We start from the raw sequence: 6327 nt of genomic DNA, 5'->3' as shown, positions 1-6327 counted from the left end.
TCTTTTGATACAGATACTTGATAGAATTCATCATTGAAGACTCGGCTTCTCTTTGTAGAAAGATTTTTAAATTACTATTTTTTAAAATTCGTTTTTTAATGAATTATATTAGTCAAGGTTCTCCAGAGAAATGGAACAAATAGGAAATATGAACATATACAAGAGGGGACTTACTGTAAGAACTGACTCATTCAATTAGGGAGGCTAAGAGGTCCTACAATATACTGTCTGCAAGAGGGAGAACAAGGAAGGCCAGTAGGGTGTAACTGGTAGGAGGCTGAAGGCCTAGGGACTAGTGAGCTGCTTGGTCTAAGTCCTGAGTCTGAAGGCCCAATACCCTGGAGTTTTGATGTCTGAGGGCAGGAGAAGATGGATGTCCTAGTTCCAGAAGGAAGAGAGAAATTTGCTCTTTCCTACCATTTTGTTTTATTCCTGCCCTCAACAGATTGGGTGATGCCTGCCCACATTGATGAGCGCAATCTTCATTACTGTCTACTGATTCAAATGCTAGAAACACCCTCATAGACACACTCAGAAATAATGATTTACCGGTTACCTGGGTATCCTTTAGCCCAGTCAAGTTAACACATAAAATTTATCATCACATTAATTATAGATGTATTCAGATTTTCTGCCTTTTTGAGTCAGTTGGTCATTTGTGTTTTTCTAGGAATTTATCAATTTCACCTAAATTGCCTAATTTATTGGCATAAAGTTGTTCATTGTTTTTCCCATAATCCTTTTAAGCTTCAGTTGGCAGTGATGTTCCCTCTTTCATTACTGATCTTGGTAATTTGTGTCCTCTTTCTGTCTTATCAGTCTAGCTAAAGATTTGTCAACTTTGCTGATCTTTTAAAGGGATTAACTTTTGGTTTCATTGATTTTTTTCCTTATTGTTTTACTGCTTTTGATTTCTTTGGATTTGGGTTTAGTTTGCCTCTTTTCAGTTTCTTCAGGTGGAAAGTTGAGTTAATACTTTGATATCATTTTAATAATATAAATGTTTAAAACTATTTTATTTTCCTCTAAGCACTGCTTTAGTGGCATCCCATAAATTGTCTGTTTTATGTTTGTTTTGTTTCGTTTTGAGACAGGGTCTTACTCTGTCACCCGGCTGGAGTGCAGTGGTGCCATCTCGGCTCACTGCAACATCTGCCTCCTGGGTTCAAGCGATTCTCGTGCCTCAGCCTCCCTGGTACCTGGGATCACATGCATGTGCCACCATGCCCAGCTAATTTTTGTATTTTTGGTAGAGATGGGTTTCAGCATGTTGGCCAGGCTGGTTTTGAACTCCTGACCTCAAGTGATCCATTCTCCTCAGCCTCTCAAAGTGCTGGGATTGCAGGCATGAGCCGCCACTCTGGGCCCCCAAAATTTTGTTTTCTTTTCTTATTTTTTGAGATAGGATCTTGCTCAGTCACCCAGGCAGGAGCGCAGTGGCCCAATCTTGGCTCACAGCAAACTCCGCCTCCTGGGTTCAAGTGATTCTCCCACCTCAGCCTCCTGAGTAGCTGAGACTACAGGTTCGTCACCATGCCTGGCTAATTTTTGTACTTTTTGGTAGAGAAGGAATTTCACCATGTTGACCAGGCTGGCTTTAACCTCTGACCTCAAGTGACTCGCCTGCTTTGGCCTCCTAAAATATTCGAATTACAGGCATGAGCCACCACGCCCAGCCTATTTTCATATGTCTTATTTTTGTTTTCATTTAGTTAAAATACTTTCTAATTTTCCTTATGATTTTTTTCTTTGACCCGTGAGTTATTTTGAAGTGTGATGTTTAATTTCCAAATATTTAGAGATTTCCCAAATTTCTTTCTTTTGTTAATTTCTAATTTAACTCCATTATAATGAGAGAGCATACTTTGTATGGTTTCAATTCTTTAAAATTTATTGAGACTTGTTTTATTGCTTAGAATACAATCTATCCTTGAGAATGTTCCAAGTGTGCTTAAAAAGAATGTGTATTCTGCCTCAACTTGTTTTATTGCTTAGAATACAACCCATCCTTGAGAATGTTCCAAGTGTGCTTGAAAAGAATGTGTATTCTGCCTCATCAAATGAGTATACTATAGATGTTGGTTAGAACAAATTAATTGATAATATTATCTTCTATATTCTTGCGGATTTGTCTAGTTATTTAATTGATTATTAATAGTGGGGTATTGATATCTCCAATTATGATTACTGAATTGTCTGTCCCTTCACCTTCTTGAATTTTTATTATTTATTTATTTATTATTTAAAAAACACTACTTCCCATTTTCCCTTTCAGGAATATGAAAATTTTAATTGTGGTTAAAAAACATACATTTTGCTATTTTAACCTTGTTTTATTTTTTGAGATGGAGTCTTGCTCTTGTCACCCAGGCTGGAGTGCAGTGGTGCTATCTTAGCTCACTGCAACCTCCGCCTCCCGGGTTCAAGTGATTCTCCTGTCTCAGCCTCCCGAGTAGCTGGGATTACAGGCACATGCCACCACACCTGGCTAATTTTTATAATATTAGTAGAGATGGGGTTTCACCATGTTGGCCAGGCTGGTCTCAAACTCCTGACCTCGGGTGATCCACCTGCCGCAGCCTCCCAAATTGCTGGGATTACAGGCGTGAGCCACCATGTCCAGCCCATTTTAACCATTTTTAAGTGTATAGTTCAGAAGTGTTAAGTGTATTCACTTGTTATGCAACAGATCTCTAGAACCTTTCCATCTTAGAAAACTGGAATTCTATATTCATTGAACAACAGCTTCCATATTCTTCTTCCCCTATCCTTTGGAAACCACCATTCTACTTTGCAGTCTACAAGTTTGATTGCCTACTTTAGATATCTCATATAAGTACATATATAATATATATAAATATTAGTATATCATATAGCATTTGACTTTTTGTGACTGGCTTATTTCACTTACCATAATATCTGCCAGGTGTATCCATGTTGTAGCATGTGACAGGATTTCCTTCTTTTTAAGGCTGGATAATATTCCATTATATGTATATACCATATTTTCTTTATCTCACCATCTACTGATGGACGTTTAGATTGCTTTCACCTCTTGGCTATTGTGAATAATGTTGCAATGAACATCCTTTTTTTTTTTTTTTTTTCCACATAGGGTCTCACTCTGTCACCCAGGCTGGAGGACAGTGACACTACATGGTTCACTATAGCCTTGATCTCCTGGGCTCAAGCAATCCTCCTGCCTCAGCTTTCTGAGTAGCTGGGACAACAAGTGTGCACAACCATGTCTGGCTAATTTATTTTTCATTTTGTAGAGATGAGATCTCCCTATGTTGCCCTGGCTGGTCTTGAACTTCTGGCTAAAGTGATCCTCCTGCCTTGGCCTCCCAAATTGCTGGGATTACAGGCACGAACCACTGCACCTGGCCTAATTTTTGTTAATTATTACTTCTTACCTTTTGGGTCTCTTTCATTAGGTTTCTATATATTTATAATTGTTATATTTTATTAATAAATTGATCTCTTTAATCATTACAAAATGTCCCTCTTTGTCTCCCTTTGTCTTGGATTGACATAGCCATTCCAGCTCTATTATGTTTACTGCTTGATGGTATATCTTTTTCTATCCTTTCCTTTCAATCTATTTGTATGTTTTAATCTAGAAGAGGTTTCTTGTATATACCATACTGTTGGATTAAAAAATAAAAGTCAGTCTGACAATTTCTGCCATTTGATTGAAGTGTTTTATCCATTCACATTTAATGTCATTATTGGGGTGAATTCATCTTTCATATTGCTTTTTTTTTCTATTGTCCCATTCCTTTTTGCTTCCTTTGTTTCTTCTTTCCACTTTTTTTGTGTTAGATAATTTTTAGCATTCTGATTTATTTCTTGGCTTAAATTTTTTTTAAAAGTTTATTACTTATTTTTTTCCTTCAGTGATCGATCTGGGGATTACTATATGCTTAATTTATCACAATATGCTTCAGATTAATACTAATTTAATTCATGTAAAATACATAATCTTTACTCCAATATAGGTCTATTTCCTCCTCCATCCTATATGCATATATATGTACATGTGTTGTAAGACCAAGAATACAGTGTTATATTGTTTTCTCCAATTTTACATCTTTTAAAGGGAAAAAAATATAGTTTTTTATATTATTTATATATTTACCTTTTTTTGGTGCTTTTCATTTCTTTGCATGAATTCAAGTCTGATGTTATTTCCTTGCAGCCTAAAGGGTTTCCTTTAGTGTTTCTTGTAAGGCAGGTCTGCTAGCAACAAATTATCTAGTTGCTTTGTGTTTGAGAATGTCTCCATTTCAATTTTATTCTTAGAGGGATACTTTTAGTGATATAGAATTCTTAGTTGATAGTTTTTTTTTTCTTTAGCACTTTGAATATGTTACTGCACTGTACTTGGGTTTTCCTTGTTTGTGATGAAAAGGCAATCATTAATCATATTGGTGGTCCCCCTTGTATGTGATGTTATTTTTCTCTTACTGTTTTCAAGATTTTCTCTTTGTACAGTTGCATTATGATAAATCTAGGGTGGACCTCTGTGTTTATCCTACTTGTGGTTCATTAAGCTTCTAGAATATATCATATTTTTCATCAAATTTGGGAAATATTTTCCATTATTTCATTATAATTCTTTCTCTCCTTTTTGATGGTATTGTGAAATATTAATTGGTCTTCCTACTTCCTGACACACAACTCCTAAAACTCTTGGAATCTCTGGAGTAATGTGGCTTTGTGTGCTAATTACAGGTGGCTGGAAGCTCCAGGTGTCTTTAGGATGGGGACTGGTCACTTTAGGATGATGACTGGTCACAGAAAAAACCAAGGCATGATTAGAGGGCTGCAAATTTCAGCCTCACCCCCACAACCTCCAGGATGGGGAGAGGGACTAAAGATTAAGCTAATCACTAATGGCCAATGATTTAATCAATGATGCCTATGTAATGAGGCTTTCATAAAAACCCAAAAGGACTGGGTTTGGAAAGCTTCCAGATAGCTGAATATACGGTGATTCCTGGAGCTAGCATGACTAGAGAGGGCATGGAACCTCCATGCCCCTTCTCTCATACCTCACCCTATGCATCTCTTCCATCTGGCTGTTACTAGTATCCTTTGTAATTACCTTAATGATAAATCAGTAAATGTAAATAATGTAGTTGTCTGAATTTTGTGAGCCACTCTAGCAAATTAATTGAACCCAACAAAAGGTTCAGGGGAACCCTCAATTTATAGTTGGTTGGTCAGAAGCTTATGCCACAACCTGTGCTTGCTACTAGTGTCTGAAGTGGGGGCAGCCTTGGAGACTGAGGTCTTAATCTGTGGGATCTGATGCTATCTCCAGGTAGACACTGTTAGAACCAAATTGAATTAGAGAACACTCAGCTGGTGTCCACTGCAGGATTACTTGCTTGGTGTGTGTGGATAAACCCAAATACCTATGGGGCCACAGAAGTATTCTGTGCTGTGAGACTATAGTAGGAGAAGCTGAGTTGGTTTTTGCTACATCATCTCCTTTGTCTATCTCTCTTCTTCTAGAATCCCCATTTCTCATATACTGGTATACTCAATATTGTCCTACATACCTTCAAGGTTCTGTTCATTTTTCTACATTCATTTTCCCCATTTATTTCAGATTGGATAATTTCTATGATGTATTTTCTTTTTTTTTTTTTTTTTTTTTTTTTGAGACGGAGTCTCGCTCTGTCGCCCAGGCTGGAGTGCAGTGGCGCAGTCTCGGCTCACTGCAAGTTCCGCCTCCCGGGTTCACGCCATTCTCCAGTCTCAGCCTCTCCGAGTAGCTGGGACTACAGGCGCCCGCCACCACGCCCGGCTAATTTTTTTTTGTAGTTTTTAGTAGAGACGGGGTTTCACCGTGGTCTCGATCTCCTGACCTCGTGATCCGCCCGCCTCGGCCTCCCAAAGTGCTGGGATTACAAGCGTGAGCCACCGCGCCCGGCCTCTATGATGTATTTTCAAGTTTGTTAATTCTGTTTCCTGGTCCTTTCAATTCTGGTGTTGAGTCCCTCTAATAGTTTTTTCATTTCCATTATTGTGCTTTTCATTTTCAGAATTTCTATTAGGTTCTTTTTAATAATTTATATCTCTGTAGATATTCTTTATGTTTTGAAGCATTGTTGTCATTCTTTCTTTTGATTTTTTAAATGACAGTTACCTTTAGCTTCTTTTTTAAGAAAACACATTTACAATAGGTACTTTGGTGTTTTTGTCTGCTAATTCCAACATCTGGCCCCCCTTAGACAAAATTTCTACTGACTGCTTCCTCCTTCTCCTTTCTTTTCTCTTTTTATTTATTTATTTATTTTTATTTTTTGAGATGGA

Source organism: Symphalangus syndactylus, chromosome 8 (assembly GCF_028878055.3).
Source record: "Symphalangus syndactylus isolate Jambi chromosome 8, NHGRI_mSymSyn1-v2.1_pri, whole genome shotgun sequence".
Lineage (NCBI taxonomy): Eukaryota > Metazoa > Chordata > Mammalia > Primates > Hylobatidae > Symphalangus > Symphalangus syndactylus.
Note: the sequence above shows the minus strand (reverse complement) of the source record.